The sequence below is a fragment of the Periplaneta americana genome, unplaced genomic scaffold, assembly GCF_040183065.1.
Source record: "Periplaneta americana isolate PAMFEO1 unplaced genomic scaffold, P.americana_PAMFEO1_priV1 scaffold_28, whole genome shotgun sequence".
Classification (NCBI taxonomy): Eukaryota; Metazoa; Arthropoda; class Insecta; order Blattodea; family Blattidae; genus Periplaneta; species Periplaneta americana.
In genome coordinates, this window is record NW_027185509.1 from 761,273 (window position 1) to 785,355 (window position 24,083).

General features: G+C 34.1%; 1 protein-coding gene across 11 annotated transcripts in view; it reads right to left on the reverse strand.

The window, feature by feature from the left end:
• The window catches only part of LOC138693963 (DNA-directed RNA polymerase I subunit RPA1-like), a 158,228-nt gene that overhangs the window by 39,676 nt on the left and 94,469 nt on the right, over window positions 1-24,083 (reverse strand). For 5 of the 11 annotated variants that reach the window (XM_069817704.1, XM_069817692.1, XM_069817694.1 and 2 more), the window contains exons 16-17: window positions 20,488-20,684; window positions 5,664-6,125 (exon numbers count right to left, since the gene is read on the reverse strand). The exons of 1 other annotated variant lie outside the window; for it this stretch is intronic. The gene's annotated coding sequence lies outside the window, so the exon portion shown is untranslated. Of the gene's footprint in view, window positions 1-5,662; window positions 6,126-20,487; window positions 20,685-24,083 lie in introns of those variants that run through there. 5 more of the 11 variants (XM_069817701.1, XM_069817702.1, XM_069817696.1 and 2 more) reach the window with 3 other exon arrangements.

Sequence of the window (24,083 nt, forward strand, 5' to 3'; positions counted from 1 at the left end):
TTTCACATACAGCAATTTGTTCAGCACTTCGAACATAAAATAGATAGAAGGGGCAAGGCTTGCTGGGTAGTGGCACCAGAGTTCGATCAGCTGATCTAGGGCAGAAGCGATATTGGATATGGAAAGGCCAATGTATTTCTAGTGGAATGTGAGTGTTTTGGATTGATTTTGGCACATAAAAATTAGAAATAACGATAATATTTTGTAGGTGGTTACACTTGATGCATATTAATAACCTCACTGCAATGTATTAAAGCGCGATAACGTTATTTAATTGTGTTTATTTTGGAAAACTTGAGTCCATGTACGATTTCCTCACTGCCAGCGATTTATCTTTAAAAAAGAGCAGATTTGTGTGTGTTTACTGAATGCGCATCATCACGCTTACGAAATCAAATACAGAAAAACAAATAGGCCTAGGCCTACTTCAAGTTACCAAATTATCCTATTCATTTCGTGTTCTTGTTTCAGTTTTGCAATCGAATCTTCAATAGGTCTCAAGTTATTTCAACAAAGTAACTACAGTGTCCTATTAAATTTTAAAAAGAGTAATGGCATATAATTGCATCCGATCGTCTCCCTCCCACCTTGGCTATACGTCTATGGATGAACTGAAACAGTTATCTAGGTGAAACTAGCGTTGAGGTAGTTCCCGTGATTTCTGAAGTGAAAATCGTTTAATTTAGAACGATTTTTTTTTTGTGGATATGGAGTTGATCGTATATGCAAGGCATAACAAACGCCTGAACTAACCAAACCTAACCTGTCTCAGATTCGAATGTGCAAGGTGTATAAACTGGGTACAAAGGGAACTACCTCAGTGCTAGTTTAGCCGAAAATTGAATTACAGCGCCACCAATTTTCAAAACTGTCAAGAAAATGGCATCGAAGTACTGCTCAATGATCTATAAATTTCGGCGTTGGAGTTTTCTTTATTTTCTTGTCACACTCAGTCAGTTCAGAGGTGCACAAAGCTAGTGACTGAAGCTTCCAGTTTCACTATGGGTAAAAAAAAAATAGGCTAGATGATTTATAAGGACATGAATTGATTCAAGAGCAGTTTTACTCATGTTTGAAACAAAACCAGAATACAATTCATAAAAATGAAAAAAAAATATTAGGCCTACACTGTTACTTAAATTGTTTTTATTCCAGTATAAATATCGAATTTATGTGAAATAACGTAGAAATATTATTTTCCTCTAGTTTTTATATAAATAATTAGTCATGACTTCATTTGTAAGCTTTCATTTTAACAGTACCTATTATTATTATTATTATTATTATTATTATTATTATTATTATTATTATAATTATATATTTACTTATAAGGCCTATTGTGAGGATTTAATTATAAATTAGAAGACATCCAGTTTCATTGTTACCTACGGTAGGTATAATAACCGAGGAAATTTTAAAACTCTGAAACATAATGGGTTAACATGTTTTGTTACATTTTTTCAAACATTCATTTTATGCGAATGAGCGAAAAATCATGTTCTTTCCCTTCCTCTTTGTATAAGTATCTGCCAGTTTGTCACCTATTCCTTTTTATGGGCTTACATAATTGTATTTTTTATTAATCTGTAAATTAAAGTATTATATAAATACATGGTTGGCCTAGGCCTATATTCCAGTTTTACTAGTAAATAAACTTGCCGAACTTACGAATAATTTCTAAAATACAAGGTTCGATAGAGTCCTCAAGATGTTAATCACAAAATCAAAGCTATTATATTTAATATTTCAGTAAGACACAACTTTACTTTCTCACACTATTTAGTTTTCAAATCAATAAAATTTACATTACCTATGTTTTCACTCCCCCCCTCCCCCCAAATGAAGGGCACTTGTCAGACAAAGAAGTGCAAAGTACTGTCAAGTAACGTAAAGAAACTGCCATGATTAAACATTTTAAAAAACAATAGTGTCCTTCTTTTGTCAACTCCTTTGTTTCAATCTCACTTAATACATTTTCATAACTTCTAACTGCAATTTCCTTATTAAAACGTCGACAGTAAAAGTATCCCACATTTTCATAAGCCATTTATAGCAGGCTTATCTGTAAGTTATTTCATGTTGTATTATAAAACAAGACACTTGTTCAATTAGGATCTACCGAAACATTTTTTTTTATCTTAATACATTCTAGGATATGCTGTCATATCCGCAATCATTGCAATAAATTGCTTGTTCGTAAGCATACTGTGTAATGTTTTGCCCAAGATCAGCTGATCTGAGAGAGCTGTTATTATGGTGCCACATTCATCTGGTAGAGCAACATTGAGCGCCCTCTCTATTTACTTTAATGCTCGAAGGTTCAGCATAAATGTTGTTGTTGTTGTTTTCTAATGCCAGGCGTTTGACAATAAACTCATTTGACCTCTTGCACTCCAATATTTTTCAAAGATATTATCATGGCCAGCCACTGAAGCACAGATTTTGAGGTGTTCCGAATCCATTTCTTGGTTTGAGTTGCACAATGGGCAGTTAGGGGACTGATATATTCCAATTCTATGCAGGTGTTTGGCCAAACAATCATGGCCTGTTGCCAATCTAAATGCAGCTACAGACGATTTTCGTGGTAAATCGGGAATTAACTGTGGATTTTGATGCAGAGAGTTCCATTTTTTCCCTTGGGATTGAGTTATCAAATTTTGTTTGTTGAAGTCTAAGTATGTAGATTTAACAAATCTCTTCACAGAGTAATACGTAGATTTAGTAACAGGTCTGTAAGTAGCAGTGCTGCCCTTCTTTGCTAAAGCATCCGCATTCCCGTTTCCCAGGATTCTACAATGGGTTGGTATCCATTGGAATACAATTCTTTTATTGAGTGATATTAATTGAGAGAGCATTTTAGTTATTTCTGCTGTTTGAGATGAAGGTGTGTGTTTAGAGACGATTGATAGGATAGCTGCTTTGGAGTCTGACAATATAACTGCATTCCTAAATTTATTGATGTGGCATAGAAGATTCCTTAGACATTCACTTATTGTAATGATTTCACCATCAAAACTTGTTGTTCCATATCCAAGAGATCTATAAAGTGAGAAGAGACAGCACGTAACACCTGCACTGGCACCTTGTTCTCTGGAGATCAAGGATCCGTCAGTGTATAAATGAAGCCAGTTTTGTGGAGGGTACCTAATATTAATTGTCTCTAAAGACAATTGTTTCAGTATTTCAGTGTTTACTTCTGATTTCAGTATTTCTTCTGTTAAATTTAGATTATATTCCATATTTAATAGAGTTAAAGGGTTTGGTTTAATTTGTAAGTTTTCTTTTAAATTTGGGATATTGATTTTCTGTTTTAATTCTTGAACAATGGATATGAAACTTTTTTGAGTTTTCAATTTACAGAGAGGACTGCATGAATGCCAATTGTTTCCTGGTAATCTGATAAGTTTTTCATATTGAATCAGTGCTTTTTCTTCTATTGTCATTTTGATGCTGTTAATATTAGTGAGGAATCTCATAGAATCTATTGGCGTTGTTTTGATTCCATCAGTAATGAGTCTGAGAGATTGGTTTTGAACATATTCTATGTCGTTTATGAAAGGTGAAGTAATTAAAATTTCTCTGCAGTATGTCAGCACTGGCTGTATAAACATTTTGTATGTAGTGTTCAAAGTATTCCTAGAACATCCCCATTTCTTTCCTGCTAGTCTTTTTAGAAGGGAGAATCTTTTATGAGCTTTTACAGAAATGTATTTCAAATGGTTGCTCCATGTTAACTTACTATCGAAAATAACTCCAAGATATTTGGATTCATAAGTCCTAGGAAGGTGTTGGCCATTGTATTGGATATTGAATTCTCTTTCTTTTTTACCGAGTGAAAATATTTGGTAGTTACTTTTGCTTAAATTGAGTGTCATCAAATTTGATGTATTCCATTCATGTAGTTGATTCAGAGCTTTAAGAGCAGAATTTTGAATTTTGTCTCTATGTCTGTAAGATCCGGAAGTCCACAAAACTATATCATCTGCAAATAGTGCTGTTTTCATGTTTGATTCCTCTAATACGGAGGGTAAGTCATTTATATAAATATTGACTAAAGTTGTGCTGAGGACAGCGCCCTGAGGTAGACCTCGATATGTTTGTCTGTAACTAGAAAGTGAGTTATTGAATTTAGTGGCAATGAATCTTTGACTAAGGAATTCTGATATCCATCTGAACATATTTCTCGAAATACCTAATTTCTGGAGTTTTAGTAATAATTTATTTCTCCAAACTGAGTCATATGCTGACTAAAAGTCAATAAATATTGCCAAGGTATCTTCTTTCTTGTTAAAACTGTCTTTTAATTTCTTGGCCGAGGCGTATGACTTGTTCATTGGCAGAGTGTAGTTGTCGAAAGCCGGCTTGTTTTGGTGATAAAAGATTTTGGGATTCTAAATACCAAGTTAATCTGTTGGAGATCATGGACTCCATGGTTTTTGCTATCATGCTTAATAGTGCTATTGGTAGATAACTATTAACGTCATGAGCAGGTTTCCCTTTTTTGTGAATTGGTACAATGATTGCTTTTTTCCAAGCTGCAGGAATTGAGGTGTTCCATGATAAATTGAAAATGGATAAAAGTACAGACTTGGCTTTTTCCCCCAGATGTTTAAAAAATTCGGAATGAATGTTGTCGGGGCTAGGAGATTTCTTGATTTTTAAATTTTGTATAGCTAGAGTTAAATCTTTGGAAGTAAAATTTTTATGAAATATTTCAGGTTTTCTACTAGTAATATTGTTTTTATTATTTTTATGTAATTGTCTTTTGATAAATTTGTCAGTTTTTTTGATATTGGGATGTAATCTGTGAGAGTTTGAGAAGTGTTTATTAAATGCGTTTGCTATATCTCTACTATCTGTTAGTGTTTTGTTATTATGAATAATAGGTTGGCTAGTATTTTCCTGTGTATTGGAAATATTCTTCAGAAATTTATATGTTTTAGCGCTATCGGTTCTGTAATTAATATTTTCAATAAATTTATTGAAACTGTTCTTTTTTGCTGTTATGATTGCTTTTTTAAGAATGGCAGTCTTCTTCCTCCAATCTTGAGTATCTTCTGGTGTTTTGCTATGTTCTGCTTTGGTTCTTGCTTTATCTCTATCTTGTTTCAATAAATTCAGGTGTTCTGTCCAGAATGGGGTGTATTTTTTTGGTTTTCCTCGTGGAATGTGCTTTTTTGCAATTTTAAGAAGAGATTCACAGAAATATTTGTTCAATCTATCTGAGTTTGTATTTTCCATTAGTGGTGTGTTGACCTGGAGGTGTTCGTCGAGTTCTGTTGTAAATAGTTTCCAATTCGCATTCTTAAAGTTCCATGTTGTTTTGTTTTTGTAGGGTGCCTGTCTTCGGTTTTGGTGGAGATGGATAGAAGCAATGATGACTCTGTGGCCAGATCCAGGGTCTTCAATTATTTTTTTCTTGGTTTCGTGATGGATATCTGATGTTACTAGTAATAAGTCTGGATTTGTACCAGAACCAGGATAATGAATGAAAGTAGGGGGATCTTCTTTTCTGTAGACAAGTTCTGCGGTTGTAGTATTTAGGAGGTCCATGATCATTTTTCCAGGTTGGTTTACATTATCGTAGCCCCAGAGTTGGGAGTGGGCATTAAAGTCACCAATTATGATAGTTTTAGGTTGTATATCGAACAAAGATTGAGGGGATTATTAGGTGGGTTATAGGCACTGTAGATTTTGAAATGTTGTTGATTTTTCCATACTTCAATTTTTATTAGTTCTAATTTGTCTTGATTATCCATTTCTTTTATGATTTGAAAATTTGTAATTAATTTCTTTGATGTACCTGCGAGAATTTCAGCATAAATTTTATATACATTTTCACTTCTTACCTTTCAGGAAAAAATTCAATTTTGTCCTTTACATCAATGTACTGCAATACGTCAGACATTGTAACTTTACACAATTTCAATTTCTAATTATTTGCTTTTTTCTCTAGTTTACGTATGTCAGGAAGGAATGGTATGTCCATATTTGGAGTCTTCATATTATGTGATGCTGTCATGAGCAACTCTCGCAATCGAGGTATAACCAATGTCACATTCATCTCACCACGACCAGCAAAGTGAAATGTATTCAGTCATTTGAGTGGATGGCTCTCCGATGGACTGAAATAGAAAAACCATGTGTATTTGTAGACTCCTTATGCAGAAAGATTGTACATTTAAAATAACTTACTTACAAATGGCTTTTAGAGAACCCAGAGGTTCATTGCCCCCTCACATAAGACCGCCATCAGTCCCTATCTTGAGCAAGATTAATCCAATCTCTACCATCATATCTCACCTCCCTCAAATCCATTTTAATATTATCCTCGCATCTACGTCTCGGCCTCCCCAAAAGTCTTTTTCCCTCAGGTCTTTCAACTAACACTCTATATGAATTTCTGGATTCACCCATACGTGCTACGTCATGTCCTGTCCATCTTAAATGTCTGGATTTAATGTTCCTAATTATGTTAGGTGAAGAAGACAATGCGTGCAGTTCTGCGTTATGTAACTTTCTCCATTCTCCTGTAACTTCAACCCTCTTAGCCCCAAATATTTTCCTAAACACCTTATTCTCGAACACTCTTAATCTCTGCTCCTCTCTCGAAATGAGAGTTCAAGTTTCACACCATACGGAACGACTGTAATACGATGTTGTTGTTTTCTAATGCCAGGCATTTGACAATAAAGTCATTTGACCTCTTGTACTCCTTGTACTCCAATATTTTTCAAAGATATTGTCATGGTCAGCCACTGAAGCACAGATTTTGCAGTGTTCCGAATCCATTTCTTAGTTTGAGTTGCACAATGGGCAGTTAGGGGACTGATATATTCCAATTCTATGCAGGTGTTTGGCCAAACAATCATGGCCTGTTGCCAATCTAAATGCAGCAAACTGTAATATAACTGTTTTATAAATTCTAACTTTCAGTATTTTTTTAAAGTAGGCTGGACAACAAAATCTTCTCAACAGAACAATAGCAAGCATTTCCTATATTTATTCTGCAGTTAACTTCCTCTCAAGTGTAATTTATAAATAATAATAATAATAATAATAATAATAATAATAATAATAATAATAATAATAATCTATACTAATAATAAATCTGTAGCCGAAATTTTTCTGGTAATTTTCGATTTTCCAAATATAATTGCTCCTAACATATATAATTAACCACCCTGAAACCGAAAATAGCTTTTTTGAAATTTTTGTTTGTATGTCTGTCTGTCTGTCTGTCTGTCTGTCTGTCTGTCTGTCTGTCTGTCTGTCTATGTTTGTTACCTTTTCACGTGATAATGGCTGAACGGATTTCGATGAAAATTGGAATATAAATTAAGTTCGTTGTAACTTAGATTTTAGGCTATATGGCATTCAAAATACATTATTTAAAAGAGGGGTTATAAAGGGGCCTGAATTAAATAAATCGAAATATCTCGCTTATTATTGAGTTTTGTGAAAAATGTTACATAACAAAAGTTTCTTTAAAAATAATTTGAGATATGTTTTATTTCTTGAAAAATTTTGATAGGACCGATATTTAATGGGATAAATGAGTTTTAAAATTAAAATAACTGCCATCTAAGGCCGTGTAATGAATTAAAAAAAAAATGACATCGTCTATAAGGGGCCTTGGACAGCAACAATCGAAAGCTATGGAAGATAGCCTACAGAGAATGTTTCTGTTTTTGTATGAAGTAATATCGGAAGTTAATTAACCGATTTGTATAATTAATTATTATTTCACCATTGGAAAGTGTAGTTTATCTAGATGGACATAATGCTATAATGTTATTACAGCAACTTCTGATATAATATAATATAATATACTATAATATACTATAATATAATATAATATAATATGTAATGTAATATTATATAATATAATTTAAGTTATTTGAAGGGTTCAGAACCATAGTGGGCCAAGCGCCAGTTACTGAATACGTAGGAAACAAGGGTTAAAATTAAGTTATTACCATAATTCAATGGAAACCTATAACAAGTAAAATAAAATATACACATTAAATCTAAATGATGTCAATGTTCATTAAACTATGGTTGCATGTAATAAAAATTAAGAAACATGTTAAAGGAATTGTCATTGCACCAAATGAGTGTCTCTGGACCAAAATGATCGCATTTTAATTATTTGGATGCAATTTAAATTAAGTAACATATTAAACGATTTATCCTTCTATCAAACACGAATGTTCCCTGGATCAAATGTCCTATTTTAATTATGTAATTACTTTATATTTATTTCTAACGGGTGCAGTGGAGCGCATGTGTACGGCTAGTAATAATAATAATTTATTTACTAATATTTATTGTGCTGTACAACACCTTGGAGCCAACAACAGTTTAGCACAAGATTTACAATGCACAAGGAATTACATAAACAGTGTATAAAAATAATTATTAAAATTAGAGACAATAATAATGACAAAATTAATAGATAACTGCAAAATACATGATACAGAACAGCTCAAAAACAACACAAACGAATGAAATTGAAATGAATATGATTTTGATGCGTATACTAAATATAAAAATAACCAAACAGCAAGCTATACATTAAACGGATCCGAATTAATGCAATATAAATCGGCAGCTTTCATGCATCTGACAACTGGAGAGATTTCGGCTTATAGGTATAAACAATTTTTTGAAATCTTAAACCATTCGAAGGGACCCGAAGGTAGATAGTGCTTATGAAGGATTCACAATCAATATCATCCTTTATGGCCTTACAAAAGAATAAATAGTCAAATTCAAGATGTCTAACATAAAGGCTAGAAAACTTAAAATATTTACAAGTACGCTCATAATTGAAAATAGATGAATTTGATAAAAACCTAAAAGCAAGTAGTGACATAAATTTTCTTTGAATGATTTACAATTTAACCAAATCAGTAGAAGTAATAGAATTCCAGACAACAGATGCATATTCGAGTTTAGATCTGATTAATGTATAGTATAAAATTACAAGAGTGGCTGAATAGAATAAGTTATAGACCTTATAAGTCCGAGCATTCTAATGGAATGATTATAAATATATTGGACATGATTATGAAAATGCAATTTGGTATCGAGTATAACTCCCAGGTCTCTAATACAGTCTTTCCTTATTATGTTGATATTATTAAGAGTATAATTGAGGACCGTTTTTGCAGAACTTGCTAACTGCAAAATTTGCAAAATTGAGATTTTGATGGATTCGTTAACATAAGGCAGGCCTCTACATGATGTTCAAAGCGTCTTAGTAAAATTGGGTTATTTTTCTTCATTGTAGCATGTCAAAGTGTGATCGTTTTTTCAAAACTTGCTTTCTGCTATAAGTGAGACATACAGCAAAACTTGCTTACTATAGTGTTTTGTCTCTCTTGTAAAATTTAGTTTTTTTCAGTTAGCAAGTTTTGTAAAAACGGTCCTCAATTATTAAATTTGAGAGAAGTGGTTTTTCTAGAGGAGGAAATGACTAAAATTTTCGATTCATTAATTTTCATTCCATTACCAGCAGGCCATAGCTCAACAGCGTTTATATCATTCTGCAAAGTTACGCAGTCTGCCAGACTATTAATTTTGCGAAATATTTTCAGGTCATCGGCAAATAAAAGGCAGTTAGAACTTAGTCTAGCACTGATATCATCTATAAATAATAAAACTAATAGAGACCTCAAAGTGGAACTCCGCATAAACTAATATATGGATCAGAGTAAGAATTTCGAAGTCTAAAACAGGATTGTCTATCTTTTAAAAAATTTTCAAACCAGTTCAGGTAGTTAGTGGTAAGATCAAAAGAGTTTAATTTACTCTAACATATTACGGGAAACAACACCAAATGCTTTGCTAAAGTCAAAATATATGGAATCAATTTGACCCTGAGTTTCAAATATAGGCATAGCGAAATTGAGATATGATACTAAATTAGTAGTCGTAGATTTCCCGTTTGTAAAACCATGTTGGGCCGAATTCATTTTGTTTTTCATGTAAAAAGAAATATGTCTTTTAATTTTTTTTTTTTTTTCAAAAATTTTGAGAAGTTATCAAGAATGGAAATAACAGATGCTTCCTTCCAAAGAGAAGGATATTTCCCTGTTTTCAAACTCAAATTGAAAATGTAGGTTAAGAATTTCAGAGCATCCTTTAATAATAAAATTAGGGATGCCATCCGACCCATAGATTCATTCGGCTTGACATTTTTTATGGCCTTCCTGACATTCTCACAAGAGATTACAGATAAGGGTAAAAAGTCATTAATGTTAGAATAACAACTGAGAAAATTAAGAGTTATGACTGATCTGAAATGATTTAAATTGACTAGCAAATGCATTTGCAATGACTCTTTGATCAGCGATGTGAACCCCATTAATAATAAGTCCATTAGGAATGTTTTTCGATTTCTGAAAAGATTCTACATATTTCCAAAATTTATTAGGCTCTTTTTTAAATTGTCATCAATGGATTGTAACCATTTACATTTATCAGAATAACTCAAAGCCTTGACTTGTTTTCTACAGTAAGAGAAAATTTGATAGTGGTGATCAGATTTATATTTTTTTAAATTTCTATGTGCTTTGTTCTTTTTCTTAATGAGCTGATGTAGACTGTTTGAAAACCATTTAGGATAGTGCGACATTTTCACAAAGGTGACAGGGACAGCTTTAGATATAGCATCATTTACAATTTTAGTCAGAGAATTAATAGCAACATTGACATCGGTAGTAAGATATATACAATCCTAATCAAAATTGTGGAGAGTGGATAAAGACAGTGATAATCACCTTGAGAATAATTTAATGGGTGATGAACATCTTCCAAAACTAGTGAATGATTAGCAAGATTAACTGAACAGTTACAGACATTTGTAAAAACAAGATCAAGAAGAGTTTTACTATTTCTCATAAGATTAATTTGGTTTAGTCCAAGAAGACAAGAAAAGGAATACCGGTATAAATCCTGAAACTTAATTTTAGCATAATAATGAATATCATTAAGAATGCAACTTGATGAATATCATTAAGAATGCAACCATGCCAGGAGCATTCAAAGCCCTGAGGATAACAATTCTAAAGTTGTGGGTATCAAGATTGTTTTCTATAAAATTTAGATAAGACTTTACATGTTTATGATCTGTATCGGGTGGGAAATAATGATTTCCAATTAGCAGATTACAACCATCAGGCATTTTAATTTCAATCCAAACGCATTCATTAACGAATTCTAAATCATATCTCCAACGTATAAAAGGTATCTGGTTACTAACAAGCCATTAAGACACCCCCACCTTTTACTTTGTTGGTAACTTCAAATAATCTATCAGCACGAAACACAGTATAATTGTTAGGAAACAAATTTGTATTAACAACAGATTCGGATAACCATGTTTCAGTGAGACAGATAGTGATATCATTATTAATCACTATATTTGGAAAATTTAATCACTTTTCATATTAAGTCCACAAACATTTTGATAAAAAAAATCTCAAGATGACTATTGGAATTGCACATTAATAATGATAGCAGGTAAGACTAAGAGGCATTTTCCTGAGAATCAACTGAATCTGAATTCGTAGAATGCGAGAAATGCTGTTCAGGTTTGAGTTTCCCAAAAAATGGGGCAATTAGGCCAAACTTCAGAATTATTTATCACATCAAAATCCCTCTCATCCACAGCTACATGGAAGGAAGAATATGTTTCAAATTTGGTTTTGAGTTTAGTTATTAAGAGAGACCTAAGTACTTATTGATTTTTAAGAGAATCCACTAAACTGTTAAGAGTTAACTTTGGAACCAATCTCGAAACAAACAGAAATGTAGTTCTGATTTGCTTAGGGACCATTCCAATGTTGCTAGTAGAAGAGGTTCCTACTGTGGGTTTTCTTTTTTTTTTCTAATTTCTTACGAGAAACTAATTGAAAGTCTTCGTTATCAATGGGAAGATTAGTAGCATTGACCTCATTTCCTGATTTCACACGTACTGGTTTACCAGTTGCTGATACCAGAATGCAAGGTATTTGATTGTCAACAGCTTAGCTTACCGAGACAATCTTGCTGTAAGACTTCTTGGGATCATTAGCTTGTACAGACTGTTGACCATTAGAAGAAATATTTTGATAGGATTTAGGGGGCATCAGCCCTTTGATAAAAATTCTGACAGTTGTTCTTTTAGGGCAAAATTGTCATTTTTCAATAAGTCTTTCTGTAAATTCTTGACATAGATCAAAATGTCACTAACCATGTCGATTAGAGATACACTATTTAGTCTGACTGTTTCAATCTGAACTGCAAGAGCATCTTTGATAAAGGAGCTAAATTATTATATACCAGCTAACGTGTAGGTGAGATCGCCTTCTTCTCTCCTGGATGAATAGGACGCACTGATGTGTTGTCTCCCTGGGTTGATTTAAGAGCACTGACACACTTCTGGCGCTTGCAGGTTGAACTGCCACTTTGCATGAAGATGTCTCCAATAGCCAAGCAATCGAGATGATATTGTGGACTGCACAGCCCAACACATTTCAGAAATTTTTGCCTCCCAAAGAAATTGCACAAAAGACTAGGCGCCATATCCACTTATATTTCGATAAACTGCTGTATGCTGTGAGTTCTGGGAGCTACATGCACATGCAACAAACAGCATGGCGACTGACAACATGATGATGATGATGATGATGATGATTATGATGACGATGATGATGATACGTAAATACCTACTTTGATACTCGCGAACTTTCAGGCATCCAGAGCTGCATTACTCTGGACAAAGGTTTGTATTGTGGGATGGGATTATTATTTAAATTATGGTTGAATTTAAGAAAAGCAAGTTTCCTACATAAGAAACCGGCATTAATCTTGGAAACATGTCATTCTCTTCAGATAATTTCGCGACTGCATTAATATCGCTCAAAGAGATTGATAGTTAGCAGTATTTTTTATTCTATTAAAGATTCTTAAATTGTCAGCAAATAATGAAGAGACAGAATTTATTCTCATACGGATATCATCAACGAAGATTATATAAAGAAAGACCCAAAAGTTAAGTGTTGTGGCACTTCAAAGCTGAAATTTAATGAATTGGAACATTTATATAGTTTTTAAATCAGTTTACGTAACTTGCAGAAAGACCAATGTTTCCCAGTAAAATTTATAAAGCAAGATAATATACAACCATGATCTGAATCCCCAACAGACTCATAGGACCGAAAACTCCATATCGTGTAATGTTATAGGTACCGGTACCAACAAACATAAAAATTATTAAATTAATACTCGCCACTTTGGTGCCATGATTATATCTTGTGGTTCAATGAATCATTGAATCTCTCTGAGTAGGAGGCTGGCAGCTCACAAAGTAGTGGAAGTACCAAATGTAGTAACTGTTGTCTGTGAGGTGTAAACAAGTATGGAAACCACATTTTAAATGTCCTTTGAAATTATTTTCCTAAAAACGTATGGAAACCATTCTATGATTAGGTACTTCTGAGAAACATTAAATCTTCCTAACGAAATGGGTGTTGATCATTTAGATACTGTGCTGAATGCATACTCTCAAGGTGCTTTAATTTTCTTTCACACATTAAGACGTCTGTTTTATGGATCACAAATTTACAAGGCCATTTTAATCTATGGTAAAAGGCAGAAGTGGAATTAGTTTATGGTTAAAGAAAATAATGGACATGAATACCAATTTTGAAAATGTAATGTATTTTAATTTATTGTTGTAATGTTGCTTTTGTTGTAAGACATGAGTAATCATAGCTATTCAGGAAAAATTCTTTGGTGACTAACCAAAAATGCAGATAGGTTATTTAAACTAACTGTAATACCTAACGAATTAACAAAACAGGTAAAGAAATCAAGATACAAAGAAACAAAGCCTACAAGAGATGTTCAAATAGGCAGGCTCCGACTTCAGAACACAACTCATATCATCTTGGAATCAATGCTCTCATTCTCTGGGATAAACATGACGAACGGTTGTAATAGTTAGAATCCGATCAATCAATATTGTTCCTTAGTTTCAATGACTGTTAAGTCAGGTGAACTAGCAGGCCACAAAACAGAACCACCACGACAAAACCACCAGTTATGGTACATGTTGTTGCGATATATTTATTCTAGCTTGACAGCTAAAGTGGGCAGGTGCACCATCATGCTAGAACCAAATTTTTAATCTTAAATCATAAGGTACATTATCTAGCAGGTCCAGCACGCTGTTCTCCAAAAAATGGTGATAATTCTGGCTGTTAAGATGGTGAGGAAGAATGTAGGGTCTAATTATGAAATTCGAAAGGATACCTGTCCCTAGATTCACACTGAAGTGGTGCTGGTTATGTCAATGAATAGCAATCCTAGGATTCTCTTCTGCTCACTAGTGGTCGTTGCAAATGAAAGCAAGCTCATCTGTAAACTGTATCAGTGAACCCTTTGCAGATACCAATACTGTCATTTGGGGTAAGATAGGGACAGTATGTATGCAACTATTGTTCACACACTGCTGTATGATCTACCCCTAATTTAGGACCTACCCTTCTGTTACTGGTGCAAGGCAATTGACCTTCCCATTAACACCATGTCAGTCATTTCAGAACTCATAAATCGTTCATTATCCAAGAGAAACAAAACGTAAATGATAAAGTAATATGAATGTCACTGCTCGAGAACTAGAGTTTGTTTGGAAAAGAAGTCAATGCTCCCTGCTCTTTAACTACTTAGGGAATCCACTATTATTTGTTTGCATGCCCATCCTCTCTCCCTGGCCCTCATATATCAAAGCGAAATGTTCCTTTAATTTCGTGTCTATGCTACACGCGAGTTTGATAAACAATTAACTGTACTTCTCAGTATGTCTAAGCTCAAAATGCGAACGTGAATGTTTTTCATTCTAATGCAGTTTAAAGAACAAGAACTGTCATTTAGCATTCATTATGATCTAAATTCCAGAGCGTATATAATTTTTCGGTTTCGTTTTGTAACACTCTGTATATTGGTGTGGGTATTGGAGCAATTCCTCTAACTCAAAATCCATAAAAAAAAATTCCTTCTGACTCCAATTCCACAATCCTGGGTTAAATGTTGACTCTGTTTTTATGACAACTGAGGGAAGTATTTATGTTAACATTTTAAGGAAAGTGAGTTAAAAGATATACTCAGAATTCGAATTGTAATAATTACTATGTTAAAGTTATGGCCAGTGGCGGTGTGTCAATAAGAGCACAAGAGCATGTGAACACCTTGTTTCCATTAGTTTCACTTTCAAACACGTGCTGGCTGAATGTGGTGGTGGTATGAATTTAAGTATCGGTATGGTGGTGTATAATATTTAAGAATAATATTTACTGGCATGTAATTATAGTAATCAATCTATGTGAGTGGAATTACAATACTGGTATAGGCTGCAGTGTATCAGTGTGTTGTGAACCAAAATATATTACTGAACACACGCTTTTGTAAATAACGGCACTGTGGTATGTATTCATTTTTAACAAATGTAAACAATGAACTCTGTTCAAGCAATTCTGAACAGTAAAGAACTGGGTAAACTGGCTTACCAGGAAAAATTGGAAATAAAAAGACTGGGTTTCATTATTACTATTACTACTACTACTATTATTATTATTATTATTATTATTATTATTATTATTATTATTATTATTATTATTATTATATGTTGTTTTGAATTTATATACGGTTTTTTTCGATAGTGAAACATTGGAATCATGACATTTCATATTAGACTAAATGTACGATTTCAAATTCTCTTCGATTTTGGAACCACAAAATTGTGAACACACATAATATTTTATCACGAGCCGCCACTGGTTATGGCACAGATCCAATACATGGCAAAACAGTAACCGAAAATAATATTTTAGAGCAAGTTAATAACTTCTGCTATCTAGAATGCAATATCTCTTATGAAGGTGAAAATGATGTAAACAAAAATATCACAAAATTTTTGTAAATATTAGGACCCTTAAATTATAGACTGGAACCACATCTAGTACAACAACATTCCAGATTAAATTACTATGATGTACCGACGTACATGTGATATTTCCGTGCTGGAATTCTGCGTTATCATATAATGAAAGATAGGCAGAAGAGAGAAAAATTCTCTCCGGCACCGGCACTCGAACCTGGGTTTTCATCTCTATGTGCTGACGCTTTAATCACTAAGCCACACCGGATTCCAGTTCCTATCCCGGATCGAATCCCCTCAGTTTAAGTTCTACCTCTCAGTTTTCCCTTTTGTGGCCTACCCTCATGTACTGTGTCACAGAATATGTGACAGTGGCACAATGTCCAACGCACTATGTACAGAGGTGCACTCATTACTCATTAGAGCTGAAAACCCAGGTTCGAGTCCCGATGCCAGAGAGAATTTTTCTCTGTTCTATCCATCCTTCTTCATATGATAATGCAGAATTCCTGCACGGAAATATCATATGTACTTCGGTACATCATAATACAGTAGAACTTGGTTATAGCGACCTCGTTTTGTGCGACACCTCGCTTATAACGTCAAATATTCTGTGGTCCCAACTAATTCCCCATAAGACATATGCTTTCCTACCTTGCTTAATACGACAAACGCATAAGCGTCTACCTCGCATGTAACGTCATTTTCAACCTCAGTTTGGAATAAAATTTTCTAAGAACCAAAGTATTTTAAGAAATATTTTGTTGAAAACTAGTAACCTGGTACATTCTTTGCTCTGTCCTTCTGTCATAGATTTCTGGAAGACAGGCGGGTTCCCCATCCCATTGTAATCTGTCCAAATTCAGGCAGTATTAACGGTATCTGTGTGCGGTCAGTTTCGACAGGAAGTTTTCACTAAGTGCACGCATTTTAACGCAGTATGGCACTAAAAGAAAAGTTTTAACATTGGAAGAAAAAGTTGAAGTAATTCATCAAATTGAGAATGGAATTAAAAAAGCTTATGTCTATCGTGGGTTTGGCCTAATTAATTCCACAGTCCAAATGATTTGGAAAAGCAAGGATAAAATTGTTGCTGCATTGGAACAGAATGGATCGAAGGTAGGGGAGGGAGCAGTGAAATTGTAACTGAAATAATGAACATACTCGTAGAACGTAATTTAGAAAGTGTGTATTGGGCAAGTAGGAGACAACAGAGTAAAATGACTGATTACTTCACTCCTAAGTAAAAAAAAATTTAGTGAGTACTGAACAAACTATTTTAATACAGAATACTGCATTTATAATTGTACGCGTATTTTATTAAGTCCATGGCAGGCTTAGAAGTGAATACATAAATCTGAAATAAGCCTATTTAAATTTGTAATTTTTCACTTTCCATCTCATTGGACTGAAAATATGAATCTCGGTTACTACGACACTCGTTTATAACAACACAATTTTTAAGGTCCCTTGGATGTCGTTATAACCAGGTTCTACTTTAATATGATATGCATAAGTAATCACTTTGTGATTCAAGATGACGCTCATCCCGTCGGATCCCAGCCACTTAGTCACTCATAATGAGTGCACCTCTGTACATAGTGCATTGGACATTGTGCCACTCTTACATTTTCTGTCATACAATACATGAGGGTGTCCACATCTGTGGAGTAACGGTCAGCGCGTCTGGCCGCAAAACCAGGTGGCCCGGGTTCGAATCCCAGTCGGGGCAAGTTACGTGGTTGAGGTTTTTTCCGGGGTTTTCCCTCAACCCAATATGAGCAAATGCTGGGTAACTTTCGGTGCTGGATCCCGGACTCATTTCACCGGCATTATCACCTTCATTTCATTCAGACGCTAAATAACCTAGATGTTGATACAGCGTCGTAAAATAACCCAATAAAAAAAAAATACATGAGGGTATGCCACCAAAAGGAAAACTGAGAGATAGAACTTAAACTGAGGGGATTCGATCCGGCACTGAAAATGGAATCTGGTGTGGCTTAGTGCAGAAAGCATCAGCACATAGAGCTGAAAACCCGGGTTCGAGTCCCAGTGCTGGAGAGAATTTTTCTCTGCTCTATCCAGCCTTCATCATTCCAGATTAAAAATGTATAAAACACTAGCCTCTCTGACTATCCTATATGGAAGTGAAACTTGGGTTTTGAAGAAGAAAGACATCAGTAGATCAAGAGCTGCAGAAATGGGATATACAGTATGCGCCGAACAGCTGGATATACTCTACATGCAGCCATTAGAAGAAAAACTTTTCAATTACAGGAAAAGATGGCTCCAACATGTGTCACCAACTAGGATACCTATTACACTACCAGCCACGAGGAAGACGTTGAATTGGCCATCCACGAAAACAATGCTTACAGTCTATACAGACAGTTCAGCGGCTTCTAAGCGTCACCATGGCAACCGCCCAAACTAGCCATCAGAGACCAAGACAACAGGCCAACGTTGCCGACTGTTTCGCAGTGAGCACGTGTTTTGTTTGGAAGTGATGAATCTTCATTACTGTGTTACAGCAAGTATTGGTGTTCTGTCGTGGCTATTGTTTTCGTAGATATTTTGTTGTTGATGAAGGTAGAGTTAGTTTGAATTTAGTTTTAAATTTAATTTAGCTGTGAGTGTATTTGTAACGTGACTTATAATGTCTATGTGTTTCACTTATACAATATCGCAAGACATCACTCCTGCAGTTAGCAGCACAAAACGAACCACGGGCTCAGAGGGAGAAAGGAGTGCTACAAGGGACAGCAAGTGGTCTAGAAATAACGGAAAAAGTGCTCCTCTTACAAGTCAGGCAAGAGAAATGGTTTGTAATGCGCAAGACTATTTCGAAAAAGAAGAGACAATGGCGGGCCTCTTATTCCTGTACAACAGATGGTAAATACTACTGCAGAGGCTCTCAAAATAGGAAAGAACATCATCGTTAAAATAGGAAAAGAAAGATTAAATTGAATGAGCAAGAGGATGGACCTTCCTGACTGGAAACCCTGGGAAAGAAAATAAAAGTGGAAAAGTGGGTGACAAATTTAGATGTCTTTCAGGAGAATACAATCTGGCGGCATGTATATTTATATTACCAACAGGAGGGGCATCCTACGTTAGAAAAGCTGCAAACTTCACTTCGAGATGCGGATCTTTTTCACAGCAGTGTTTCTTCTCTGCACACTGTCTTAAAGAATTTAGGTTTCAAGTATAAAAAATCAATGGTCGTAAGGTATTAGTGGAGAGAACTTATCGCTTACACACTATATACCATAATCGCATTCATTCATATGTTTATTATTATTGTTATTATTATTATTATTATTATTATTATTATTATTATTATTATTATTATTATTATTATTATTATTATTATTATTATTATTATAAGCGTTACTTCGGCGCAGAGACTACAACGTGTTCATAATATGTGCGTCCGTTTCGTCTGCAATATTCGCCGGGCTAGTCACGTAACACCATTCCTCGAAATGTTGTCCTGGCTCCGTCTAGAAGATCGTAGGAAAATCCACTGTCTTTCCCTTCTCTTTCACATATCGCATTTCTCCACTCCTGTCTATCTTGCGTCTCGTTTTCAAAATTTATCCACCCATCATAACCTAGACACACGATCACAACACTCCTCAATATTATCCATTCCCTCCCACCGAACATCCTCATATTCATCTTCTTTCACTGTGGCTGTTCCTCGACTTTGGAATTCCCTACCGAGTAATGTCAGGGACTGTCAGACATCAAACCAATTTAAGAATAGGCTAACGAAATATTTTTCTAACAATTCTTGTTAACAATAATAGCTGTTTCAGGTTTCTCAATGTTTAATGGTTATATATATCACGGATAAATATCTGAATTATCTCATTATTATTATTATTATTATTATTATTATTATTACTATTATTATTATTATTATTATTATTACTACTATTATTATTATTACTATTATTATTATTATTATTACTATTATTATTATTATTATTACTATTATTATTATTATTATTACTATTATTATTATTATTATTATTATCATTATTATAACTATTTCTTACCTATGTTTATTATTGTCACACTAACATTACTTATCCAATTTTCATTATTTACTTTCATGTTGTTTTATGGTCTAGATATTAATGTAATAACTATGTAAGCAATTGTATTCAATTAGAATTAGAGTCTGGCTGGGCGGAAGAGAAGGCCTACTGGCCTTAGCTCTGCCAGATTAAATAAATAAATTATTATTATTATTATTATTATTAGTCTGGTCAAAGACTACCGTATGATACAAATTCATCAGTTTATGATTTCGTGTCAGCTGCTTAGTTCCGACACAGCAGATAGGAGGCGCAAAGAGCCGCACTGACTACCGCACTTCACAAAGTCGCTCCCTTTCCGCATGTGCAAGCAAGAACTGTCAATACCTTTCTAGTTTGTATAGACTGTAGATCCTGTCTAGCTGAGAGCGAAATAGGTCAACTTATGGCCTGAATTTGTGTTCAGTGAATGATGATGAATGCTATATTTTTATACAAGAAACAACTTACTTGTGCAGCCAGAAGTCCGAAGGGTTCCCCTGGATGTACGTGGATTTCACAGACATCAGATGCCGGAACTCAGATTTCCTACAACTGTGCCTTTCTTTCAAATACTCATCCATGAGACTGTCTGGCTTCTCTGTTAGCACCGAAGACACGATCTGCTTGGAATTCTGCACTCACAGGACCAGCACATGCAGTTATACCTGAGATTGCAATACAACAAATCAATACAACAAGCTTCAATTCCATTTCAATCCTTACAGCAGACAAAAATCATACTTGCTTAGGCCATGTTTGGAAACACGCATAATCGTATAATCTAATATTACCGTATATATTCGCGTAATAGACGCACTTTTTTCCATAATTTTTGGATTAAAAATCCAGGGTGTGTATTATATGAAAGGAAAAATTCTTGGGGAAAAATCATAACTACCTGACAGCCCACGTGATAATATGAACATACACACTCTGCATGTACAGCCTACTGATGTCACTTCAAATTATCCTTCTTACTACCAGAAATAAGGGTGACTAACATCACTTGGCGGTAACATTAATTGATTTTGAACACAACTTAAACAAGGTTAAAACTTACTTCTATCTTGTTTCTGACAAATCACTTGTAAAGGAAGATGTAAATGTGTAAATACGTGAGAACTGCAAAATGTTCCTAAAATTTCACAATATATTCTTTTACTTTACAGATTTACACCTTCCATCTAGTCAGAGTGTGTCTGACATCTTGTGTCCTCTGACTTAGTATTACTTCAGGGAATCTCTCTGTTAGTATTCTAAACCATTCTTCCTGCTATTCTCTTAATTAAGCTGTACTATGTACAAGACAATTCATGAATAATATCACACTTACAGCTATAATTTTTAAACCATTTTTAGTAGAACGTTGAAATGAACATGGACGTGGCTTTGGAACAGTTACGAAACTATGCTGTTTGATTAAAGAAAAACAATTTCATTATTTAAACCACCTTTAGAAAACGACAGTTGGAAAATTTACAGTTTATGTTCACAGGCACACAAATTTTTCAAAAGCATCATACTCTATTTCTTTACACTTCTGCACTGGCATGTGAATTGCACAATGCTCGAGCAAGTTTTATATAGGCCTAACTGTTCTTCATACCGTATTGCTGTCTTTGAAATATGACGAAGTAATGAATCTCTTGTATCCAGTTTTGTCTGTTACTAACATTCGATCAAGGTCATGAAATAGAAAACATTATGATAATACGTGATTCACAGTGATGTATTTGTAGAAAATGAACGGATATAACTGGAATTGGATCAATGTTTATAATAACTCTTTTTTACTAAAAAGAGCTTCAAAAGCAAATTCTAAAGTTATGATCTTCCTTGGAGAATCATCCTGTTTAAGTTCGCATCATATATTTATTTACCAAACTTACCACCAAAATGACTTGCTTAACTTCACAAAATATACCTAATAAAACGTAACAATTTTTAATAATAAAACAAGAACATAAATGTAGAGTATATACAGTAGAACCTAAATTATCTGTTATAATAGGCAGCAAGTGATTGACGGTTAACCAGAATTGATGGATAATCTGTTTTATTTAGACAATACTAAAAATAGGAGCAAGTGTGTTTAAAATAAAATAATTAATAAGATTGTATTATGTAACCTACACTGACTTCACTTTCGTTCCAATATGCAGTTTTATCATTCATTAATTATATAATTACATGTTTCTGTTGTAATATGGGATGGTACAATTCCTAACCTTGTGTTCAAAATATTTATATTATTCATTGTACTCAAACAATCACTGAAGGTGACCAATTAAATGATCGAAAACGTGTGTTTTAAACTAGTTCACGTGTCGTGAATTGATAAGTTGTTAACCTTCATATATACCTGATAAGTTGATGACTAAAATAACAATAAAATATATTATAAATAGAAACACAGTGTTCAGTTATTTACCACTAGATCAAGTTCAGAAGAGGGTTGCATTTGCTACAGGGATTTCTGAGAGGACAGTGAGGCGAATTGTGAAAGAACTAAAAGAAGAGAATTCTTTCCATTGTTAGATTTGAATTCTATTTTTTTTTCTATAATGCACATGAAAAATGACAAAACGATATTACAAAAAAGAACTAAAAGACTTGGGTAAGATACAGTCTAAGGTTATCTATGTCAATTTGCACCTGCCGAACTTCAGTCAACATGTTGTTGTTGTTTTCTAATGCCAGGTGTTTGACAATAAAGTCATTTGACCCCTTGCACTCCAATATTTTTCAAAGATATTATCATGGCCAGCCACTAAGCACAGATTTTGAGGTGTTCAGTCAACAGGTTCTTTTGTATGTAGTAACAAAATAATTGGCTCTGGGAAGGTGATAGCAGACTTGCTGTGGAAACCATTTAGTTAAGGGCTGCTGCAGGAAGTGGGAGGGGCAGAACAGTGAGTGGTGAACAGGGGCGTAAGTAACATGCCCTGCAGAGGGGCCCAGAAAATTGTTCTATTTTACATGAAGACATTATTTCGATTTTGAATAATGTTCATATTTCACTCATTCCAAAGCGATACTATGTACAGTATTGTTACAACAGCTGTGTTTCTTTCAACAATCACTTCCCAAGTTGCAATAATTTTTTTCTTTTTGATGTCACAACATTAATCCCTACCTCGCTTCTCCAACATGTATTTCTATTCTTTCTGTCCTCGTCTGGCACGAACACTGTCTTACCAATTTGATAGCTTATTTGTGTTTAAAAGTGGGTTTTTGCAGATGATGATATGCCTCGAGAATATAGCTGTTCTCTAACAAATCTTCTGAAAAAAAAAAAAAAAAAAAAAAAAAAAAAACACAGTTCTTGCATTCAAAAAGGAGCCCATTTACTTCGAATTTGTAATTATGCTTGTGTTCCAGTGCAAGATATAACAGAGCTCCAGTATCATTTCACATATTTACAAGAAAAAGTCCATTGATTCATTGACAGCCGCATCACTGTTAAAACAAACCCGAAATAATATTATAATAAAGTTGAGGCAGCAATTTTCGAGTACTGTTTTAAAGGAACCAAAGGAATCCTCAGATTCCTGGGAAATAGACCCTGTTTTCAAAACAACACGGCAATGCTAAGTTAAGAAGTTCTTTGACGAATGATTACAGAACTCAGAAGAAAGGTTTCCAGTATTTGTTTTTAACAGTTGCCTGAACATTATAATTTAGCAGCTTAAAGTATGCTTTGAAAGCATGAAAATCTCAGCTAAATTCTCGCTGCTACAACCATCAAGTCAGCACCTTAACCGAAAATGAAATGATCGAAAAAGTCATGGAAATATTATACTATAGATTCATCTCCTACTTTTCCTCAACAACTGATTAGTCTTCGATCCATAACGATGGAAGAGATTCGTAAAGTTTCAGTAATAAAGGAACTGATCGAATTACTACAATAATTGTAGAAAATCCTGAGGCCTACTGTTCCCCATCTTCCAGTCACTACAGCAATGGCCAAGTGCCCATTCAGTAGGCTAAAACTAATAAAGACTTAAGTTTCCTGATCAATTTCAGCATCATTTTTTCTTCATCCACTCTTTCCAACAGTT